The sequence below is a fragment of the Temnothorax americanus genome, unplaced genomic scaffold, assembly GCF_048541705.1.
Source record: "Temnothorax americanus isolate GAGA-0224 unplaced genomic scaffold, ASM4854170v1 Scaffold4, whole genome shotgun sequence".
Lineage (NCBI taxonomy): Eukaryota > Metazoa > Arthropoda > Insecta > Hymenoptera > Formicidae > Temnothorax > Temnothorax americanus.
The window spans coordinates 2,480,822-2,506,404 of NW_027509547.1; the positions used below are offsets into that span (position 1 = coordinate 2,480,822).

Here is a 25,583-nt window from a genome sequence, read left to right on the forward strand (position 1 = left end):
CTTTATGTCTTTCGAGCGATGCCTTTAACCCGCGTTGTATCACGTCATGAATTTCCTCTCGTGAAAGGACTTCATAAAATTCTGAGAAATTCGTTTAACCGGCTGTTTGTTACCTTGTCGAGCAATCGGAATTTATAATTCTATTATGAAAGATATCATCGATATAAAAGAATATTCTTGAAATATCAAACGATCCTTTGATTTTCATTATTCCAATAAAGCGAATTCAGATATACGTATATTTTTAGGCTCTGCTTGTTTTCAGTGTCTTAATCTCATCGTACGGGATCCGCTAGATAATTCGGGATTACGGTGCATTTCAATGAAGATAATAACATAAGTAATGGAGATTGTTTCAAAACTAATTGAGATATGCACTTTGGTACGTTGCCGCAATCAAAGTCCTTGTAGCACTTTGGGATCGAGAGCGAGAAATACGATCTTTACCTAAACGACTACCAGTCGGCTCTTATTTCCGCATGCGAGCAATGGTGCGACGTAATTAATGCAATAAATAAGATTTTCTTTTTTAGCATGCGTCCAATAGCAGAGATATAATATGTATTTTAATACGTCGCAATCGATAATATTGTGAACGGTCTAAGTGAGCAGCCCGCGTAAAAAGGGTGGCGCGTGGTCGGCATCGCTTATCGCCAAGTCGATAAACAATCCTGTCGCGGTAATCCCGAGCTTTTTTCTCACCGCCGGGGGGGGGGGGATCTGCAACGCCTATGAGTCATACGCGTGGCAAGATTATCCGTTCGCGCCCTCTCTATATGACGTACCGACGGTGCTAACGTACTTAGCAGGTGCGACATGAGATACGACGTTGTCGTAAGTAACGACTGGGCTCGCGCTGAGGAGAAGTTAACGGTCGCGCGAGTCGGACCGGCCGGCCTTCGTTGACGATCTCTTTGAAGACGCGAGCTTGCCAGGCATCGTCGCTCCTGCAGAGAGCAAATCTCACGCGGTGGTACTCTGACAAGAAAATGCAAATCAATTTGTTATATGCGTCGAAGCGTTCCGTAAATTATATGTATAATGCAATTGCATCGTAGTCCATTCCCTGGTCCGTTAATTTTCTCGTATATCGCATTTAAGATATATTTGCGCACACGCACTTTAATCTATAATAACTCAGTGCTATAATGGATCAAGTTAAAAATTAAAGAACTTTATGAAGAGATTGTCAAATCGAATTTCAAGCCAACAGAAAATCGACTCTTTTAACTCGACTTTTGTCCATTTATTTCAGAGAGACACCCTGTATTCTCTGCGGCGGTCGCTAATGTGTATTAGGAACGACATTCGATACAAATGACGCAGATGTCCAAAGTTACAAGAGTTCGCGACTTAAAAGAGAAGGAGAAAGAGAAAGAAAGGAGGATAGAGGTAGGATGAGAAAAGCGCGAAAGACCCTAGCGCTATATTAACCCTAATGGCTCGCGTGGATATAAAGCACATCCCACGCATATACTAACTCGTTATTATTGCCGCATAAATAACGCGATAATCCTGCCGTGGCGATGGAAGTACGAGGGTTCGGCTGAAGCTGCCACGGAAGCTGCCTTCGTAGCAACCCCCTGTCAGCAAACCAGCCAGTAGAAACGAAGGATTCTGCAGAATGATACTCGACTCTCTCTCTCTCTCTCTCTCTCTCTCTCGCGCGCGCGCTCGAAAAGGCTGACTAGCTTAACGAACTTCAGTATTACGCGCTATGATCTTCACCTGTATACCGACGCGCGTATATGCGAGCTGTATGCATTAAACGCACTTTCAAAACGATTCTCTTCTGCAGAGATGAAGTGCTGCAACAATCGCCATATTATCCTCTTTGTTGATAGTATAGCCTTGACGAACTTCTTAGCAAAAATTCATAATTTATATTTGTAATGTTATTTGTAATGTTAAATATTTCGTTTATTTTGTAAATTTAATATGTAAAAGTGTCTGTGTGTTAACATCTAAGACCTTCTTTCTTTCAAAGGAATAATGTACGTACGAGAGTAATCGATAATTGACGCAGGTTGTAACCGATAAAGCTGATATTATGAATGTGAGAAGTTAAAAGCATCCAGGATGCTTTCATCCGTTAGAATAATTACGGCGACAAAATTCGCGATTGCACATCGGGGGGAAAGTCGTACCGCGCTTTAAGCTTTCGCGGCGTTTTCTTGATATCGCTACAATAAAAGGCAAGTCGGACGTTGGGGCCAAGACAGCGAGCAAATGGGAAGAAAGCAGGTAAGAAGAAGGAAGGAAACGAGACGCAAAAGAGAGTGAGAGAGAGAGAGAGAGAGACTCTCGTCGAGGGATGCTGGAGGGTTTGTTGGAGGCTCTGCCTTAGCTGGCAGGGCGTGCGTCAATAAGCGTCCATCAGCCGTAATGGCAGTGAGCGCCACCTCGGATGCATTTAGATGGCTGTTTAGCCCCGGTTGTCTCGGTGTGGCCTGAAATCTCCTCCCCCGCAACCCCACGCCGCTGCCAGTCGAGAGTCTCGACTGTTGTACAGCCCCGTAAGATCCAACGCCGTCGCCACCACTCAGCCTCCATCTTTTGTAGCCGGAGCTACCGGGCGCACCCGAGTAATTAGACAGTCCGGTACCATTTCATCGGCCCTTTTAATTAATTTGTATAAATTCTCAAGAGACACTATTCCGCACCCTGGCCTTACCTGCGTCCGGTCCTTATAGCGAGAATCTCGTCTTTGACGCCGACCGATGAAGCGTTTTGCGATGAATTTGCAAAACCTATCAAATGAAGAAGAGACTGAGCAACTTTTTTCTTTGACAATTGTAATAAGAAGCAAATGATGGAGTTATTCAGATACGTGCTCTTTAATTCGAAATTAGTAAGAAATTTTATTCGTCAATAGGGATAATAAAGAAACTTTAACAATTCTAACACGTCTAATATAAACATGGTGGGATTTTAGTGTCATAAACCATTATGCTGGGAAAAAATGATTTATTACACGCGCTCTTATAATTCGGAATTTCAAGTATTTTTAACGTCAAAATTCATACAAGTTAAAGTTTATAGCACAGTTTATAGCGTCTGAATGTGTGTGCCATATTGCGCGCTTATTTGGCACTTCCCCGGCTTTTTTCGCTTCTATTTACAACCCGCGGTTTTATGCCGAACAGCCGAACAGCGATCATTCCATCCGCCTCCGTAATCTAGCATCGTTCCAAGTACGACAAATACGACAATCCACGCCTGCCTGCCACAGGGAACGAACTCAGCCCGCTATCTGATCCTTGTATATATACCAGCGTGTTTTGAATGGTTCTCTTTTTCGTTCATATGTCAACGTGCTGTATATCGTTGAACCCGATGGAACGTCGAGACCGCCGCAATCGTCTTCCCTGCCTACACTCGCAATCAGAATGGTCGTAAAGTAGATATCGCGAACCGCGCCGAAAAACCGTCCGAAAGCGAGAATTCGGCCCCGCCGCCCGCCCACCCCGGTGTATGCTTTTGCACACGCGGTATATGCAAAAAAGCCGGTCGAGAGAGGGGCTGCAGGATCGCCGCCGAGCTCGGGCTCGAGGATTAAGGACATTATTAACGGGCGTACCGTGGACCGACATACTTACGTCCGCTCGGAATGCCTCGCGATAAATACAAGCGGTGGCTGCCGGAGCGACGGGCGAGGGGTCGACGGAGCACGGGAAAGAAGGGGGTTGGCGTTTAAATAAAATCAGCATTTTATGTTACGAGGGCCGTTCTTCGATCGAGGCGGAGCACGCCCGCGTACACGCTACGCTAGCCGCAACAACCGGCCGTCCGTCTGTCCAGCCCGGACGATGCCGATGCGCTTAATGGTAATGATCCCTAGTCTGAACCTAATGGTATTTACATTTACTAGAAGTCAACGGCCGATTTGGAGAGTAGATGAAAACACAATTATAAATCACGTCCGGACAGAGAAGGCGCAGTCATGGATCGTGAGGAGGGAATGAGAACCGACGAGTGAGAGACGTCGTTGTTCTCGCTTTTTCTTTTATCTCCCTCGTCTCCGCTTCTCCTCCCGCTCCTCTCCCCCCCCCCCAGGCTCTGCCCCGATGAGGAGGAAGGAGGACGCACCGCGATAAGGGCCCGAGCTAATGAATGCTGACGCGTTGCACCGATCCCGCAGTCACCAAAAAGAAGTTTGCCGGCCCCACGGTGTTGCGGGCCCGCGTGTACCGCGCCGAGGTTCGGTCCGATGTAACTCGAAGTAAATGTGAGTCGTAATGTATGCCGTTGACGGGGCCGCCCTGTTGGACGGCCGCGCCGACACTAAACAATCTGATGGACCGCGATATTCTGCCACCGACGCGTCATCAGGACGAATCTACCGCGAGCCCGGCGAAAATTGTCCTCTTAGAAGACAGAGTTAATGTTCGTAGATTACCGCGCGGTTGAGATTTTTAGGCCTGTTGACCGGCTCGCGATTAAATAGGAACTTAACGAACGGTATAAACAAGTCCCCTGGTTTGACAGCCAGTTGAATAGACCGTTCAAGATAACGGCGAGAGGCGAGATAATGTCGGAGAAATCGAGAGCTTCTCCCAGAAGAAGAATTCAGAATTATCGCAAACGCTGTGGAACATTTATAAAGCGATCGTGGGAAAAGGCAAGGACGATCCTATCGAAGAAACACGGGACTTTTCTAGTTTCCTTCGCGCATCAGGCTTCGCCATCGGAAGGAGACGCGGTAAAATTTTCATCCTCCAACCTCGATATCGATACTTGAAACATACAGGCGTGTGTAGTCGACCACGCCATAGCTACGAAATATTAGACAAGAGGTCCGCGGCTTGGGAAGGTATCGGATGGGCAGTGCCCGAGCTGGATACAACAAAGTTGTGGCTGCAGCGATGATTTAGTCCCGGCCTTAATGGAGCTATAAATACTAGCTTTTCGATAGCGGAGGATGAGAATACCCGGGTCTCGTCCTGTACGATACTCGCCAGGACCGTAGGTCTGGATTTTGCGTCGCGGTTACTTCGCAGATTAGGAAGTAGCCCAACGACGACCTCGAAATTCGCGAGCGATTATCTATTTCGCGAGAGTACTTCGCATATACGTTGTATTCTCTCAGCCATTTATTATTTTGCGCATATAACCTGTGATCGATATACAAAAGTCGCCGATGTTACCCTCGCTTTTATGACAAGCTTCGTATGAGATCGCAGATTTTAATCCTTATAACACTTGCCTTAAGTCTATACAAGCAGTAATTAATAAACATAATATTCAATTAAAAACTTCAATTTCAAACTACTTCGTAATTGATTAAATTTGATTGTATTATTTAAAATGCAAAACAATTATAATTCTTGTAATTAACTTTGAAATAAAATTGATTTCACAGTATTAGGTATTGTAAGTTTGTGCAAAAGTAGATCACAGTCGTGATTCGATAGGACATTTTTTATCGTAAATGGCGTTCGCAACCATTTCAAAAGATCCTGCAAGCGAAGCTTGGCTGCCTCGTCAAGCGCAAACATTTTGCACTTATCTCAGCGGCCGTAAATATTGCTCATAGAATATTACGGGGCCATAGATCTCACCCTGTGTCATCCTCACCCTCACGCGGTGGCGGTATTCGAGCCTTTATCGAATAAACGACCTGCATAATCACCATCCCTTCTTTCTCGCAATCGCTCTTCTTCTCATCGATCTCCTTGTCGCGCTCTCCTCTTCATTTATTCGCAATATCGCGCGCCGCGCACGCAGACACCCGATAGAAATCCGAATATATTAATTTTCTATCATTACAAATCTAAAGTCTCGTAAAATTTTCGAGCTACATTTTATGCCTGCTAAATGTATTCCATTGTACGAGAAATATAAAAAGTATTTTTCTCACGGTTTTCGTCGTTAGACTAAAAAATTACAATTTTTGGCATCAGAGTTGCATACCTAATACAACTCTTAAGATTTCCATAATTATATAACAACATCACAACCGACTAACTTCCAACTTATCAAACGTCTAAAGTCTTTAGATAAAAGGTGAGCCTTGTGTAATCGAGAAAGAACAGAGGAAACAAGTGATAGAGGGTGGTGAGCATACACATACATACACAAAAATACACACACATACACATAAAGTAGCAATTAATGGAAAGATTAAAAAGTCAAGGAAGCCGAGTACCGGAGTCATCGAGTACACGACGCCCGGATAGTCGTATTCCCGCGCGTAGCGACGGTGTGCGTACGTATGTGTATATATGCGTGCGTCTCTACAGGAGAGTAAAGGCGAGGAAAGATGCTGTACGGTAATTAATGGCGCAGCGAGTTTGTCACAAATCACGTGGCTCGTCCTATAACTCACCGAGCTGACGTACATTTAAATAGAGCCCGATAGACCGAGACTGCCTTCGTGATACCGCGGAGTATGCGCCTATTCCTACATCAAAAACGACACGTTTGATGAACAGCGGGATTCGACCTTACATCAAGTTTATATAACCCTTGCGCAAGCCTTTTTGGCGCTATCGCAAGAAGAGAATAATCACGTTTTCTTGCCGTCTCGCAAACACGAAAATAGATTTTATCTTGTAAGCACTTTATTTTTCAAATTTGCAACTTCGTTATAATTATATTGTGAAATAAAACTCACACGTCATGTTTAAAAGAAAACTGAAGTTGATATAAAGATGTGCTTCTTGGAAAAAAGATCTTTCGTTGTTTTAATTTCCATACCTATGTCGGGATAAACTAATCTTGTCAAAAAGCATTGCGTCAAAAAGGCTTCGCGTTCTTTTACGTTTATCTGTTTTTAGTGCATTACCATGTAGAGCCGCATTGGGAATAAACGGTTTAATATACGGTAAAACGCAGAGTTCTCTGCCCAGAGACGGTTAACGACAAAATTCCTCATCGACAGTTCAGCAATTCCGAAGTCGGCGGTAAATAATCGCCGCCCATATGAGCGCGTAACATGCCGATATCCGCCTCGAGGCTCGTCTGTGAATTTATAATAATGGAAATTACACGGTCGAGTACTTTGCATAAATTTCTCGCAAGACTGCGGGGTTACTTTTGACAATGTAAGATATTGGCCGCGATAAGTACGACTTATCCGTGATTGCAGCGTACTGTGAAGCAGCGCGACATGAAACGTTCCTGATTACGAACTAAGGACCACCGAGACACTTCATATATTTTAGAGCCGCGGGTATGTTCGCGCGCTGTTTAGATACGGGGCTCGCCTATCGCGGCGCGAGAGATAAAAAAAGAACGTGTGCATTGATATTGAATATATATTTTGTGGGTTAGATACCACTACGATATTAGTGTTTATTGCTACCGGTATCCCCCGGAACCTGTTCAGCCCTTTTATCGCGCAGATTGTGAATTAACTATTCCCGAAGCAGAAAGGACGACGAGGATCCTGAGCGACGGCAATGCGTTTCGAAGCGATCGATTAAAACGATGTGTTTATGGCGAGAGAGATGTACGCATACCACGAGTAACGATGATTCCCGTGAAAATGGTGCTCGATATACGGTACTCGATAATCTCTTGGGAAAAAAATATTCAAAAGAGTATTATTTGTCATCTCAAACAATGACATAACACTAAATGTACGTGTGCAACTTCAAAGAGCTGCATTATTAGAGGAATTTAATTCATTCCATATAAATGAAACCTGGCGGTACGATCCGGTTTGAAGCGTATGACGAATTGAGTTACTGTACGAGAGAAAAAAAAGGAATGCAACGCAAACGCAAACGCAAACGGTAGGTATGACTCTCGCGACTGCTCTCAGCTACTTGTCACTTGTACCATTGTGGCCGGACTGCATAATACAGCCGTGCTATTGCGATAAATTGACTAGGCACGAAAGTGATTGTAATAGAACTTACAGGAAACAGCTGTTACAATGCACGTCGTTAGGTAGTACCGTCGCTTTACGATCGCTGCAAGTTAAGTAGTTTGTTATTCTTAGACTACAAGCCGGAGTAATAAACAACAGCGATAATTGTGATAAAATCTACTTTATCGCTCACATTAAAGGTACACGGTAATACCGCGATTACAACTTACACACACGTGGTTATCTTTGATCTGGGACTGAATCATTTGAGACAGCCGGGATGTGGACCTACGATGCAACGAGCTCGAGCGATAGGACGAATTTTCGAGTGACCGCCAATGACGTACACTTCAGATGCACTGATGTCGAACCGATTAAATTTCTTCGAGTCTAAATCTCGTCATGAAAAAAATTATCTTTACTCGTTCACTTTCCTTATCTGCAGCACGAGCTTTAAATTCTACGCCAAATATTATGCCAAACAAATTGTAAAGTTATTATATTAACATCATTTAATGCAGATAATTAATTGTGAATTCGAATTCAAATCATTTCAACGTAATCATCGTTGATGTCAATCCCTGCTGCGAGGAGCCCGTGATAAGCCAGAATTACTCCGTTTCCGTGGGTCTTCGTGCTCGTTGAGGCGCTCACGAGCACATATTTTCGGCGTCAGGCATGATAACCTCTATAGACAATAGAGGGATAAGTCTGGAGTGAAAGAGAAAGAGAGAGAGGGAGACGCTCCGTAGGCGGGCGAACGCCAGATAACGCGGTACCGCCCGACACACATCCATCTCGCGCGGTCTGTAATTATCTATGTCCAGGCGAAATAATATACGAGTGTGAAAGAGAGAGAGAGAGAGAGAGAGAGAGAGAGAGAGAGAGAGAGAGAGAGAGAGAGAGAGAGAGAGAGAGAGAGAGAGAGAGAGAGAGAGAGAGAGTGGGCACTCTATAACGTACGCGCGAGAATTGCGCCACAGCCACAAAGTCTTATATCTCAGATGGAGGCGCGACGAGGCGAAGGCGCTCATACTATGATCCTCCCTGCGCGGTGGAGAATCACATAAATCCAGAGGCGGTAGCCTTCCCCTAACTTCGATCTCTTCCTATTATCCCTACCGTGGAAACACTCCACTCTAACCATCGGCTCGCGATCTTCCTCTGACTTGAGAATATTTAGAATTCTGCCTCGGTTTCTTGGCAAATTTAGCGTACTCTTCGGAAAATTCTCTACATGATTAATTTAATTGGGCAAAAAAAATCAATTATTACATCTCTTTCAAATATGCAGGAGAATAATCAGGGTATTTAATGTCGATTCTAAATTATCATAAAAGTAGAATTAATATTCATTTCAATATCAATAAGATTTGACGTTTTGACTACAGAATGATGATCTTTTACAAGGACAAAGATATGCTTTGAAAAAATTACGACACGACCTGGAGAAGCTTATCGATTTTTCATGGTCGTCGTATTAATCAAATACACACAGTAAATATGTCAAAATTAATTGAAAAGAACAAATAAAAATTAACTTTAATGGTTCGGAGATATTCTGAGATTCTACCAAAAAAGAAATTAATCAGAAAGCTAAATTTAAACAGTATGCGTCATGGTAATGTACTCTCCGACGTCACAGCAATTTGCAACCATTCGATCACTCCAGTCATCTCGTCGAGGATACGTTCGTTGTATCACGGCGCGCAAAGCTGCGGTAATTCCAGCAATTACGGATTTTCCTGATTGTCATCGTTAATTTCCCAACGACAGAGAGTAACGCGTCGTTATCGTTTTTATCGGATACACGCGTGGCAAGCGCGAGGCCATTTCCAGGACTAACGGCGATGTCGCGGCGCCGCGGCGGTCCTTAAAAATCGCGGAGGATCCAGGGGATCCCGCATCCTCCCGGGGGGGCGGACGGGGTGGAAGGCGAGCACTCGGACGGCCTCGATCAACGATCAATCGTGAAACGGCCGCGATTATTTCACGTCAGTTTAATTAGCACGCGGCGCCGGTACGCCCGATAAAACTCAACGGAGAGAAGCAGCTAGGCGCACTTATCTCACGGGAATCTGATTTATGGCGAGTGACCATCGCGCACACGTGAACGCGCCGCGCGTAGTATACGCGCGTGCATCTACGTGAACGTGACAACGAAGCGAGTGTCGGCCTGGTCGTGCGTGCAGAGTGGGGGAGGGGGGGCCATCGCATTATAAGCAGTACACAAGCCGGAGAACGGGGTTCGGGGGGGGGGGGGAAGAACAGTCAAAGAATGAGGGGAGCGAGAAAGACAGTATTCCCGGTTGTGGGACACCATCGTCGATCGAAGGGTGCTGCCCAGTGCTGCCAGAGGAAGGAGGGGGGAAACAGGTCGCTGACCTGTCACCTCGTCCGCGTCACCTTTGCCATGCCGGGACTCATTCTCGAACGTATTCCGCGTTCGCTCGCGCTCAGCCGACCGGCCGACAAAGCGTCGCTACAGTTCGAACGTCATGAGTTCGCGGGTTGGATAATAAGAGGACGATCGACAAAGGAAGGCAAACACTCGCGGGCCTCGCGGCGATCGAGGCCATTCGTGAGCGAGCGCGCATTGACGGCGGGGTTCTCGTTGAAAGAATGATCACGGCGCGACGTCCGCGCGGATAAAGAGCCTTTCAGAAATAAGTAATCTTGATCGTCAGTCTATCATTTATCAATGCGACGTCTCGCGGCTGTACCGCAACAATGGCCGTAACTTGTCTCGCGATTACGTTTCTAAACTAAATTGTTATAGCGTCACGAGGCTCACAATAGTGTCTCGTTGTTACTGTTCGCAACAAACTTTCAACCGAGATGTACGCGTGAAATAATCTAAATGTTGATGTAAATAAAATAAATAAATCACAGCAAGATTTATATTAGCTCGAAAAACTATTCTATGAAATGTTACCCGAAAACACATATTTTGAACATTTTTTATTTGATATTTCCTATCATTCAATCCTAAAATAGCAGGATTAAAATTTTGGAATTAGAAAACATATAGCCATATAAGCTACGTTACGTTATTATTTTACTTTGATAATTGCCTGCTTATTATCACGTTACGCGGACCGAGCACGAATTTGCGGTCTTGAAACTCTTCACATCCTCGTTCTATCATCTTCCTGCTCACGCCATCTCTTAGGCCGCCTGTAAACTAAAAGGGATCCTTCGCGATACAAAGAGATGTGATATGAGGAGAGAAATATATTGTGCTCGCGATACGATTTCTTCGATCGATCGTCATTGAGATTCGAAGGACGCGCAGCTGTCACGTCGGCCGATAAAGCGCTCTCGGCACGATCATCAGGATGCAATAAACAAGAGTTGCGCATTATTACGCGAGGCCTGACCACTTCTCAAGACCCCGCGAGATGATTTATATCTCGCGTATGTTTCGTCGTTAACTGTCATATCTTGGGAAACTGGCCGGAAAGCCTCACGGCCGATCCCCCCGTCGCCGATAATAACGCGCGCGTGCAAGCGGCGGTATCTCGTTACAATGGCATTTGACGCGTGCAAACTGCGAGCGATAAAATTAGCATTAGACAAGGCGGCGTTGCTTAACAAATGATTAAATTTCCTTCTCCTACGTAATATCGCCTTCCCCTCCCCTCCACGGCTGCCGCCGTTCCTCCCCCATCGTCTATAAGCGCGTGTCGCTTCCCATTTCTAGATCGTGTTCGCCGGACCGTTGATACGACACAATCGAATCCGTTCCAATATTACGCGACAAACTGGTTCTCGCGACTGAGCCCGTGAGCCGACAAACTCTTACGATCCGCCGTTCGGTCGACGATTGTTTGTACTCGATTTTCTACGCTGTATAATATGGCCGCGGTCCGCCAGGGTCTCGACCCTATCCACTTACGCTCCCATTGTAATGCACAAATGCGCGGGTCGCGATCTCGGGGGCCCCCCCTCTTTCCACGCGCATACTGTCCCCCGCAGGTTCTTCGAAGGATTAGGGTCAGCGCGCGCGATCGCCCACTTGTTGCCCGTAATTTCTTTTTTCTTTTATATAGTCGCGACTAGGCCTGCTACTCACGCACGACTGACTTTGCGCCTTCTTACGATTTATCTTAATAATACATACATTTTTTTAAGTTTCGCATTTTTCTGACGTTACTACGCTTGCTAATCACGTCACAGCTGAACGGAAAATGTTTACAAGTTTAAAAACGTTTATAAATTTCAAATTATTTCGCTAAATCATTATTTTCCATCGTATAAGTTTAGTGCTTCACCGTTGAATTATTATACCTTTACATTTACTAAAGTACCCTGGTTTTATCCTTGTACTGTCTACTCTTTGTCCTTATTAAGTTTCTCCGTGGAATTTTACTTGTAAACAATTTAATTATATGTTATTACAGACTTAGCTGCCACTTCTTGTACGCGCGCTCCATCTAAAAATTTTCATTCATGTTTCACGGCGGAGCTTAGCTACACTCGCGAGGAATTTTTTCTGTTAGTCTAATGCAACGTCAGTCTGCCTGACGTAATAAAGTGATCTATCCACCTCGATCCCCCCAGGGGATGAAACGACCACCGTGGAAGAAGATCGAGGAAGATCGTGCCAGGCCATGTACCCGGGGTCTTTCGCTCGCTCTCTTCTTACGTCAGCCCCTCTTCCTCGCCCTCTCGCTCTCTCTCCCTTTCTTTCTCGCTGACTGAGACGTCAACCCCCACCCTTCGACCTCTCGGCACGTAACCTTCCTACCTACTGCATCTACCCACCTACCAAACTACCGATCCTCCAGAAAGAAGAGGGAAGGCAATTTGTTGGTCCGGACGATGCGTATCTTACGCAGCGCCTCCGTCTATGGTCTACGTAATGTGCTCTCATCTTTCATCCTCATATGCCTTTTCAGTCGAACAGCGAATGAAAATAATCGCGTGTCGCGGCGCGGCGGTCGACTTCTATCGCTGAAGGACCACGAGAGGCCTGCCTGCAGTTCTGAGGTACTTGAATCTCTCTTGTCATCTTACGGCGGGCGTCTTGATGTCTATCAGGACGCGAAAGAATAACGAAATTCGCATGTAAAATATTACTGCACTTTGACAAATTCAAGACCACTGGAAAATATGATTCAAGAGATCAATGTGTAAGTTTAAATAATACAGTAGCGAACACCTTTTACAAAGTTGCACTTGTAGATTAGATTAGTTTTTAACTCAATGCCTCAAGTGGAAAGAAAGTTATAAATATAGTCAAATAAATGGTGGAGATTATTAATTAACATAATATTGTGAAAAATATGGATATAAACACGACTTTTAATTACGTAGGAAATTCTTTGCACTAGATTAAAATATTCTTTTGCAAATAAAAGATTGAATAAAATAATTGGAAAAGAAAAAAATCTTTGATTGAAGATTGTATATAACGCTCCCATTGCACAAGAGAGAAAGAGAGAATCAACGAATCAAGATTGCAACGCAGTGTTGTTACCAATAGCAATGACTATGAAAGCGGAGGTTAAACGTAGCTATACGCGCCGTTCTCCACGGCGTGGCGTGTTAATCCTCGACTATCCGTCGTCACGACGGAACGGACACCCGGAGGGATCTCCTCGAGTGAGTTCTCCATTGAACGATCCCGGCGTGGCGTGGCGCGCAACGCGACGCGATGTCTCGAGGTTTCGCGCCGAGGGGCCTTGAATCCACCGGCAGTGATTTGCCAAAAAAGAAGAGGCCTTCTCGGCGCGCGAGAGAAGACCGAGGGAGGGAGGGGAGGAAAAAAGGGAAGAAAACGAGTAGGAAGAAAACGATGCTTGTCAAACGCGACCGCGGACACCGGTGCGCCGCGAATATAATAAAGATGGCGATATAGGAGTCATAATGTAGTGGTGTGCTTGCGATGCACCGGTGCATCGTCGCGCATTCCGACGCTCCCACAAGAGAGAGAGAGGAGAGGAGAGGAGAGGAGAGGAGAGGAGAGGAGAGGCGAGGATCGAGCGAGACAAGACGGGGAGCAGCGGGGCGGTGTCGGAGAAGGCAGCGTCGTTCTCGTCAGCCTCTCACTCACGCGCTCGGGCCCCGAGACAAGCCCTTACTAATGGAGGAAATAAATTTCGGATTAAATCGTAGCCCGGCTACTTTATAAGGCTGCTTGCTCTCGCCCGGATGGCGAGGTGAGGTGCATGTGTGACGCCATGGGCCCCTCCTGACATCCATGGACGGTCCACCATGTTCGTCGAACGGCCACCCCCTTTCCCCGCCTCCTCCTTTTCTCTCTCTCCCTCTATTTTCTTCCTTACTCTCCTTTTCACCCTGCCTCGCCACGTCTTGGCTATGGCTTCGTCCGCGTGTCTTTCTTTTCTCTCTTTCGTTTCTCTACTCTCGTCTTCTGATCCCCTGTCTGTTATACTGTCCCCTCCGCGCGCCGATGCGCACATAGACGAACGATCAACGTCCATGTGAAATGGAATACTCGCGTGTTGCTTCTGAACACGTGTACGTGCGCGATAATACGAAAGAGTGTGGCGGAAAAAGGAAGAAGTGGTAGAAGAAGAGGAGGTGAAGGAGGAGGAGGAGGAGGAGGAGGAGGAGGAGGAGGAGGAGGAGGAGATGCAGGACGAAAAGGGGGGTTCCGAAGAGGGAAAAGTTGTTAGTGGGGGAGGATGACGGGATGGGGAGGGGGAGGGGGCAGGAGGGACCACGCTGCGCTGTCCTCCATAAATCTATCAGCCGCGGTTGTATAAATACGACTCAATGAGGCGGCCGTGAATCACCCTGACGTGCTTCATAAGTCCCGGGAGTTTATTAAACCGGCGGGCATTTCTCATGTCGAGGGATAAGATCAATACGGCCGCGCGCGGCCACGGTTGCCCCTAACCTCCGCGGGGTCCCTCCCTCGTCCCTCAACGTCTTTTACCCTCCCCGGGCTTGTCCAGTCTCGCGGACCTAAATAATAAGGTAAATAATAGGAAATAATCGCCGGCCATCGCGTGAGCACGCCGCAGGACTCTGCCTCTCCGACGTGGTAACGCTCACTTTATTCCGAGACGCGGCCGTACTTGGGGGGCACGTTTCTCATAGCCAGAGGGGGGAAAACCGCTCCGCGCGCATTCCTCCGCATTACCGTGTCGCGATTACATTAAACTCGCAGTAACGCGCGCTGCCGCGCGATTGTTTCGAGAGCAACGTCGAGACGCGTTTACTCACCCGAGCTTTAAAGTCTCATTTTGAAGCTGGTGATCGAGGAATTCGGTCCTCGTGACAGCATATACGAGCGAACGGACGCCCAGAGCCGAGAGCGAGGACTCGTCGCGCAATTCCAAACGCATAAATCCCAATTGACGCGTGCCTCAGTAACGAGGATATAATATACGGGCGTTCTCCGAAAGACGTTCAGTCTTACTGGCGCGACGCAGAAGTTCGATCTTACAGCACTTACAACGTTTTTCGATAGTTTTTATGTTACAAGTTGTTATAAGAGTACGCGAAATCGCTTTGTTCAAAAACAATTTTTTTTTTTTAAGAAAACGATTTTATTCATCTTTAGTTTCGGTCCATATATTTTAATTTATCTGTACAGGACATTCGTCGTTTCTTTATTAAATTCTTCAAATGTGATATCCGAATGTGATTATGTCTCTTAAGAATGTAAAATTTCATTACACTGTATTCAGTGTACTCACGGTATGACTCTATTTTTGCGCGACTCGCGATGCACAGATATTTCTAATTGCTACGTAGCATTAGGTACCGAGATCGAACGGCTTAAGGCGGGTTGCGTAGAGAGAGACAAATGGCCGATGGAAGACTCAAGAAAACAAGAGGCGGCTATGTAGGTGATGGCGCCGCGCCGGTCGGAAACTATATTCCTTACCCGGAATTGAGGGTTTAATTCGAATCGCTGCACGGAATCGCGCCCTCCTTTCGATGGTAACGCGGTCTTTAATTAGAGACCGATAAATTCTGACTCGGTAACCTCCCCTTTCCTCGGGATGTCAGCCTCTTTCTCTCTCCTATTTCTTTCCGTGCTCCAAGACACAAGAGTGTCCAGTCGGTTGGCCGTGGACCACGAGTTGAGAAAGAGTGACGACGATTTTCACCTTCGTTCTTGCGATTTCCCGAGTCGTACCTTTTTCCCGATGATGCGGATGAAACGGTGAAACAAACGTGCTTTGCAGTCGCTTGCATGTTCGCATAATATAGACGCGTTCATTGTGGGCGTCGTGCTGCACGCTCGTATACAGTTGTTTCGGCGTCCGATTATCTACTCGGCAGCATCGGCAAAGTTGTGATTTAGTATTTTCCACGCCGTTAATTTATTGCCAAGCCTACCACGTTACGGTTAAACATAGTTCATTACCGCGAGCTGTAATTAAAGCATATAATAACGAGTCGTAACCCTCGAGGCCTCCGCTCTTGTAAATCTTGTGGCCGACAACCCCGCTCGCTCGCCAGCCCAGCCCTCACCTCGAGCACCCTACTTTGAGATCCGCGAAGAAGGTAGGAAGACGAAGTTGGTGAGCCAAAAAGAGAAAGAGAGAGAGAAAGAAGGGGGGAAGGAAAAAGAGGGAAACAGAGAAAGAGTGGAATCGCAAAAGAACTCGAGCAAAAAAGCGTGAAGGAGGAAGTTAGCAAGCTCGTTGAAAACGAGGAAATAAATTAATGAACTCCTAATCAAAATGGTCGTCCCATTTCCTTTGTCCTTTTACTTACATGTGACGTGTTGAAGTTTCTGAACATCGAATAATCGCGAGTGCTGCCTCGCGTTATTCATTTTAATGCCACTTTTAACGGTACATACAACGTAGTATTTTAACAAGAAGCAAATTAATTTCACACGAATTATGCAGGATTAAACAAAAGAAATACCAACACATAATTTATTAGTTCATATTTAAATTTTTAAACCTCATTATATAAGTCGCCTCGCGAAGGAAACAGTTTCACTCGTATTCTCATGGGAATCTGAGGTAATCGTAAAAATTTAATCTCTCGATATCTTTTAATTGGTCATCACAAAATTCTGACGTAAAAAGAATTTAATTCTGCCTCCTTTAATGACTAAGCGCTGCAACGCTCACGACCGATTCAACATTGATCTAGAGTGAAAAATGAGATTACCGTTTACACATAAACGGAGGGTGCGTAAACGCGCGGCCGTCCTGGATACGCATCCCGCAACACCATACACGGAGATGCATAAAATCGCTAGTTGGCGATTTACCTTCGTCCTCTGGGGCTTTAACGCGATTCGTGCTATCCATGGATGAACACGCTGCGACGTGTTGGCACGAAAGGCGGGGGATGTCTGGGATGGTGGCTGGGTTCGGAAGGAGGATGAGGAGTAGATGGAGGTTGAATGTTTCTTCTAGGAGCCCGCCGCGCGATTTATGGAGCGAAGTGACGGGAGGTGTTTATTGTGCAGCATCTGTTACGTTACTCTGGCTCTGCAGACCCTCCTCGCCCTACTCTCCCTCTTGCTGCCACTCTTTCTCGCTCTCCTACCCTTCCGCCGCCGGCTTTCTTTCTCTTTCCGCTGCTCGCTCGCTCATTCGTTCGTTCGTTCGTTCGTTCGTTCTCCAAGCTCTCGCAGGTTCACGCCAGCCCGCCGTCATACATACAACAGACGCCCTCGATTTATAGTTTTGAATTAGATGGAAGTAAAGGAAAGGTCGCTGGTTGCCGTTGCGTAAATTTCAACAACGCCGAGCTTTCGACCTTTCGTCTCTACTCCCCCGTCCCTCCCCTCTGATTCCCCCGCTCGCTCGCTCGCTCGCCTCTGGATTTCCGCACTTTCAATCCGCGCCGCCACGAATTCGCGCGACAATTGAAAAAGCTAATTGTCTTCGCTTAATTAAAATCCAGTCGTTATCTCGCGAATGCGTTTAATCATGCGTATCGCGCGCGCGCGCGGGTCCACCATGTTAAAATTTCGCTCGCGCCGCGCGCGGTTTTGCAGATGCAGCCTTGATAAAAACATAATTATGAAACGTAGGAAGGACACACGCGCGGCGTACCGCGGACCGTCTTCCGAGCGACAGCGACCGCACCGAGAAGTAGAGGCGTAAATCTGCTCGGAGTAGCGACGTAGGAAAACAAGTTGTCACCGCTGGCTTCCACCACCTTTATCTCGACAGAGTTTTTACAGTGGACACGCGAATGTGTCGCCGTATTGAGATTAGCGGTGACATCGCCGGGCGTGAAGACCTCTGATTTCTCAGCTTGGACTTTCGATACATCAAACTCGTCTTCTCGTACCGAACGAGCGACGCGTGAAGCTTCACATTGCTTGTTGTCTCCAATTCGCCAAATATTGAATCCGATAGCAAATTTATATTGAAGACAGTCACCAACATGAATTGATTGAAAATTAAAATTTAGGGCGTTTTTATTGCACATATGATCTAAGTCGTTTTTATTTAAAAAAAAAAAACATCAGGATAGCATATATATGTCATGATATTTTAAAAAATTAAAAATAATATTATATATATATTAAATTATTTTGAATTATTTTTTAATGTGAATTATTTTGAATATAACATATTTATAAATGTGCCATATTAAAAAATCGTTGACCAACAAAGAGAAAAAAAACCGAATGGAGATTTGTAAAAATATTATCACGCGGTAACCGTTTCAATGGCACGCGATATATATATATATATATATATATATATATATATATATATATATGCACCATTTGACACGAGTACTACATTGGTCCATTACAGTTTTATCATGTCGCTATACCATCCATTTACGTTAACACTTAGCGCTATAAAAATTAATAATATCAATGTTATATAGTCAATTGACTATTGAGCGCATTCGAGGGTTAATCGGTTAGAGGGTTATATCGCACCTACAATATAAATACATACGGCATACGGCTGATCCTCTATTTCGATCGGTGTTAATAGTCGCACGCTCGTATTGCACTAAAAAAATATTCGCTCGTCGACGTAGGTCCAGCTCGATCAAATGCTATAATTAACAATTATTCTATAATTCCAATAATTGGCCATCCGAGTATTCGAACGAGATCTTAATGCCGGCGAACCAGGGTGAACCACCTGGCAAAGACGCGCTCGCGTATCTCGCCGCTTGCGTCGCACTTTTGCGAAACGCTAATTGATCGTCAAGAGGCGAGAAAACATTCCAGGAAGACGCGACGCGGCCGGCGGTTCTAAACGCGCCGTCGAGCCGAGCCGAGCCGAGCCGAGCCGAGTCGAGCGCGAGACGAGCGTTTTCATCGGCCGTTCATTAACGTGAGAAAGGGTAATGCGGATTGACATCGGAGACGCATGCCGTTCGAGTTACGTGGACATCACGTTCTCGCGGTGCCATAAACGCATCGTCGGAACGTACTTAAGGCGCATCGCGGCACGGACGCGGCACCTCCTCGGCCGTCCGATGAATTTCAACGGGGATAATATCCTGTCATCGTATAACCAATCCCAGCATCCGCGAATATGAGTTCTCTGTTGCCGGTTTAATCGTGCGGCGCTCTGACGGATGTCCATAAACGCGAAGTTACGTCAATAATTTTCTTTTACGATGATGCAAATGGGACTGATATATTTGGGTATCGAAGAATTGCGCATTGAATTTATAGCTTCTGTACAAGGCTTGTCAGAGTAACAGAAAGATTAGACTGATTAGAAATGTTGCCTTTCAGAGTGATAATTATATCGACGAATAAGGATGCAATTTAATATCAAATAATAAAAAATTTAATAATAAATATTATATAACTAAATCTTCATTGTATGTATGTCACTTCTATTAGTTTTTTGTGGATATTTTCAAAATAATTCATTTATATATTTGACCTTATCTCAATTATTAAGTGTTATCCCGTCGAATTAATCGGCAGTCAAAGATCGCTCACAAATGCCGGGGTGGACGAGCGGATGCCTGGTGGCCGCCACGCCCGCGATAGCGTCCAAATACTCCGAATTGGCGGCCGACACTTCAGAATCGGAAGCAGCGAGATCGCTCGGTCGCCGAGTCCTCTTTGCCAGCCTCGCGGCGGCGTCAAGTGCAGTCGGCGGCATGACGTCAGCCGCGCGACAGTCAACAAAGACCGGCGCGAGAACGCCGAGAACTACCGTCGGGAGTAGAGGAGAAGGGGGGCATGGGGGAGAGGGCGATCTCGTCGAAGTCCGCAGTCCGCGTTCGTACGAGAGTTCGCGCGTGTACATACGCGAAGCGTTTGCGGCGTAGAACGGCGGCGAGGGGGTTGCGAGGAGCGCGCGCGAGAGAGAGAGAGTGACCCGGGAAGGGCGGCGAGGGGTCGACTTGCCAGGGAGAGACGTGTCACTCACTCACTCCGTGTCACTTACACAAACAGACGTACATCACGGGCAGGCAGGCAGCTAGCTACGTGTTCCCTTTTATGTTCCCACACGCGCGCTCGCATAAACCTGTCAGTCTCGTGTCACGTGCAGCGCAGTCATTCACTGTCGCCGGCAGCGCACCGGCACTCACGACCGTCCTGTTGCCGGCGGTTGAGAGCAAACCCCCCTTGTCCCCCCCCCCTTGCCCCTTACCCTGATAAATAAGAGTACGGTATAAGGAGCGTGTTCCTAGGAAATCCTGACGAAGAAGTTCGAACACAGCGGTCCGTCGTTCGAACACGACGACAATTACGCGAGCTGGGAAGTGAGATTTCGCATACAGGATTGCGCATTGCGATTTAGCAGGATGTTACTCGAATGCTTGACAGATACCTCTGGTACAAAGTACAAATTGCGTCTCATTGATTAACTAACTTCGATATCTCTGATAATTCTACTCTGATTACGTTGTTCTGTCGTATCAGCATGTAGTACAATTGAGTACTTATACAAGTGATACACGATGAATGATGATTTAATTCCATCCACGCGACGTGCTACATTACGCCAATGGCGAATTGAATGAAAGTGCACATTAGAATATTAGAAAGATATATAACTCGTATCTATACAGATTTAAAAGTTGAATATTGAAAGCCAAAAGACACGCAAGTTATCGCACTAAAAAGAAATAATCTTTATCTTAATCGATCGATTTCAGATTTTCTCCCGTTAGGCGAAACTAGTTCTAATATAATGTTTACGGTGAGTCGACTGCAGGCGGCAATAAATTCACATTGAATCCAGTTTAACTGGTTGACAGACGTACGTAATCGTATCGTTTAAATCTAGCTGTGTATTTATTAGCGATATTACAATTCTCCCATGGAAACATCGTATAGGGTCAGAATCGGTATCAGCATAATTTACTACATCTGCAAATGACGATTTAACATTTCCTTCAAATCAGCATAACGGGCAGCGATTATTTGCGAACGTTATTAACCGCACCCACGACAGATTGCACAATTTTGTTATACAGCCGATAATTTTATGAGCTTTGCCGCTTAGATAAACGAAGATAAAATTAGACGCAAAGTCCTTGCAGATCAATCTTGTCAATCAAGATTAAAAAATAAAGCGCATGGAAAGTTCGCGGAGAAGAAAATACTTAATGGACGGATCGCAAATGATGCGTAAAAAGCTGCGAGGCTGCGTTCTGAAGAATAGCGATGGAGCCATTGTGGAGCGGTGACGAAGGGGAGAGGAGGGCCCCGATAATTTCGCCACGTAAGTCAGATCGCGGATTATACGTATATCAAGCTCGTCCACGAGCGAACGGCGCGGAGCCCTCGAGGTTTTATGAGATATGAAAATGAGGACGGCCGTAATAAAAGTGATGTAGGAGGCTCCTCAGAGTCGTTCCTGAAGGCGCCACGAGTCACTCGTCAGGTTTATGCGGAGACGTCCATCATCCCCGTGACGTACTTCATTGCCTCCTGGGCAAACTCGGGCTCTCCGGCTCTACGTCCCGCCGCATCCCCCTTCTCCCTTCGCCTTCCGCGCACCCCCCTGCCCTTTCGCGAACGGTCTCGCACGATCTCGCCCGCTCGGATCTCCCCCGACTTTTCTCTTTTTGATAGATTCTAGTTCCGTTTTATACGAGCTCCCTCTCGCCTTCGTGACTTTTTTCCCTTTGCGAAATCTACGACCCCGCGCCAAAAGCACTCGCCGCAATGTTCGCGCGTTCGTAACATCTCCGCGTTGCGTCATCGCGAGCTGCGTCGCTACGGAATTATCTGGGAGATTTCTTCCGAGGTCACGCGAGTCTCGCATATTTCCTCGAGAGATAAACTTGTACTTGCGGAACAACGCGTTCCAATTTTTGATGCTCTCGAGAACATGTGATTCCGAGTCGATCTGAATTGCGTTCGATCAACGGAACGCGCCCGCCGAGTATGCGTAAACTCGAAACGAAAAAGTTAAAGAACGATATACCTAAGAGTTAAACGAACAACGTGAATATGTTTCCTGTCCGTTTTCAGAAGTCGCAGACTACGTAGGTCGTACTCGCGTCCTCGAGGCCTCCGTTACAACGTCCACCCTCGATGAAGCCCGGGGCCGAATCCCCAGTGATCTACGATTTTATTCGCCGATATACCATTCGGCCTTATCTTAAGGTGGAAGGCCTTTTTTATGCCAACGGTCCAGGCCACCTTGAACGACAGGATCGCGATGGTATATCCGCCGCGAGAGTCGACGATCGTAAATACACGTTATCGACGACGGGTTATGAACGTATCTTCGGCCGCGAAAAAAAGGGGGCCCCCGCGACATCAGCGGTTACGTACGATCGCGTCGTATCGATAAACCAAAGTGAAACGAGTCCGCGGCAACAAATTAACGGGCCGCCGCAATGTTGATTCGCGGTCCCCGAATGACTCATGGCTGACTATAATTACGCGGATACCTGGCGGCTCCGAGCGTATTAATCGTAAATTCGCGCGACTTACGAGCGCTTGACGGCGCGCGATCGGACCGTTTCTCTCTCTCTCTCTCCCGGGGCGTAGGTGGGAATGTATTTTTACGAGCTCCTCGCGGGCCTCGTCCGGAGAAATGTCGCCTCGAAACTAACCGAGGCGATTCGACGATCGTAATTCAGCATCGAACTGTGACATTTTGCAAATCTGCATCGATAGGCTGGCGGCTGTTTGTCGTGTCCGCGCGCTAAGTTACGACTTTATTCGACTGCGAACGGCGACGACGACTCGAGGAATCCGTATCCGCGCCGCCGCCGGAGTGAGGTCGTCGTACTTTATGGATCGCGCGTTCACGGATACCCGGGATCGACGCGACATCAGCCGCGATTTCGTCGACTGACGGCTATAATTCTGACTGATCTACGTTCTCGCCGCGCTACAACACGTATCAAGGACTTCGACGAGCGTTTCGTCTTTTCTTTCTTTTTTACGATCGCACGAGCGCCGATAATTTGAATACAGTATCGCGCCGAGAGATCAGTGGTGACGCGATCTCAAAGTCCGGCTAGCGCGAAATTAGCATTTACGATTCGCGAATAAATATCGGAGAGTGTTAAATGAATTGTCACAGCTTTCGGACGTCGATTGCCAGACGCGGTACTTAAAAATAGACGGAAGGAGAAAGCAGAAGTCGTCCGCGATCCGTATTTTATCTTGCTTGATTGAAAATTTGTCATAGTTGTTTAGTCAAATTTGCGAAGACGAATAAACTTTTATATTTCTCAGAAAAACATGGATCAAATTTTCGACAAGCATATTTGGCAATTTCGTTGATTAATTATAGTCGTTATAATAATTTATTTAACAAGCAGAAATAAGAAATAAACGAACAAGTCTTAAATAAAAAATTAGCTTATTAGTGGACGCATATACGTCACACGTTGCTATATCCGGTTACAAGCTTTATCTCTCCCTATTAATCGAATGTGCCGTTTCCGTAAACAACGGATTCGATTCTCGCGAAGGTAGAAATCGAATTTTTACATATCTCGTTGACGTTTCTTCCGTTCCTCGACACTGGCGCGGGACGACCCTTTGTTTTTCTCCGCGGCAACACGGAAAAGTGAAATATTCCCGTGTAAGACACGATCCTCGAACGTACGCGAACACGAGGGAGCGCGACGGCAAAGGAGAGTCTAACGTAGCGAGGGAGGGAGAGAGCGTGTCGGGGACAAACTCGGTTACGAAGAGGATTCTCGGCTGCGGGAAGGAGGCAGCAAGGAAACAGGAGGGAAGCCGGGGAAGAAACGTGGGCGCAGATAAATCGGTTTTGCCGCCGTGAGAGGCGGCTCGCGCGAACGTGTCTCCATTAAGGCAGGCAGAAACTCGCGTTGATCTCTCGACGAGAGCCCGTTCCCGCAGCCTTTCGTCCCGCGGTCCCGGTGTGAATGAGGCCTTATAAGCGAGGTAGGAAAGAGAGCAAAACTATTCGCAGAAGTGGACGCGCGAGGTGACCATTTGATAGACAGCCGAGGCACTGACCCGAGGAAGTTCTTGTTCCTCTCTCTCTCTCTCTCTTGCTCTCCGCCTTTTCACTCTCCGCATTCTACTCTTCTCTGTCCTTCTTTTTACGATTTCATTGCATAGCTATTCCGCTGAACGCGATTGCTTTAAAGCGTGCCGAGAGATATTTCAAATGGAAATTGTTTTAATGCCTAGCCACCCGACAAAGATCTCGGAATTTTGACCCTCTCGCCACATTAGTTCTGTTTCTACGTGTATTGCTTGCTATTTGTAATTTACATTATTTGGCGTGTTATTCTAATATCAAGATAAATTCTATTGTTAAAACAATACATTATCTGTGTGCTACAAATATGCATTTAGCTGTAATTTATTATAGGATGAAAATGATAATCATCATACAAAAATACCTTACTTATTTCAAAGTATCCCACTGTACTTTCTGCTGTAAGAATCAAATGTATATAAAAGTTTGTTTTCGAGAAACTCTGTTTTCGTCATTTTGCGATATATCACAAAGAATACGTTCCACAAATTTTCGAGTTCTTCAACGCGAGCCGGAAACTCATTTCCGGGTTTTCAGTCTGTTGCCTAGCTAGCGACTTATATAAAACAAATATCATGCGGTAGTAATTAGACGATACAGTCTTCGTCGCGCATTTATGAGAGAGACATCGCTATTATCAGATATCATCACGGAAAACGCATCGTGACACACTTAAGTGGACCCTGCATGCGTCTTCCGACACGGTGGCCCCGAAATCTCCTCTCGGAGACGTTCACCGACAGAAGAGGACACGAAGAGGGAGAAGAGGAACGTGGGTCGAGCGAAGAGAGACGGGTGCGCTATTTTTGCACGAGCGCTAAAAAGTCCCTTCTCAACCGTCCCCTCATCTCTCCCCTCTAGCCGTGTTGTCGCGCTACTTCTTTGCGAGGAGCGAAACCCGTTGCTCCTCGACAGGTGACAGCCCGAAATACGACAGTTCGATGTGGTCACTTGTCTCTCAGTCGTGTCGCGTCGTGAAATAAAACGTTCCTGCAGGAGCAGTGGTAGGGGGAGAATGAGAGAGGATGAGAAAGAGGCGAAGAGGGCTCGCAGTAGGATGCCACGGATGCTCTCGCATCGACTACCTTCCCGCGCTTCATCGTATCGGAGTCTGTTCCCGCCCGGTCCATCCCTCCTTGTTCGCCCAACGCATTCCCACACCGCCCTCCTCTTCTTTATCTCTCTTTACGGACTTATTCCGTCTTTCCCTCGCCGCGCCCGATATATTTACCGCCTCGTGTCGCCGAGTGGATCTTGTTTGTATCACACCGCTACTTCTCCGGGCCCGCTTGCCGTTCGCCCTCCAAAACTGTCTCGCCGCCCACGATTTATGTTTCCTCCGACCCAGCGGCGGATTGATCCCTTTTTGTTGTCGGATGTATACG

At 46.5% G+C, this 25,583-nt stretch overlaps 1 long non-coding RNA gene across 1 annotated transcript in view; it reads right to left on the bottom strand.

Moving 5' to 3' along the window:
* Window positions 1–19,057, bottom strand: part of LOC143902563 (uncharacterized) — a 35,005-nt gene extending 15,948 nt beyond the window's left edge. Inside the window, exon 1 of the long non-coding RNA XR_013258406.1 lies at window positions 18,691–19,057. This is a non-coding gene — a long non-coding RNA (uncharacterized LOC143902563). The remainder of the gene's footprint in view (window positions 1–18,690) is intronic.
* Between the last annotated feature and the right edge of the window lie 6,526 nt (window positions 19,058–25,583).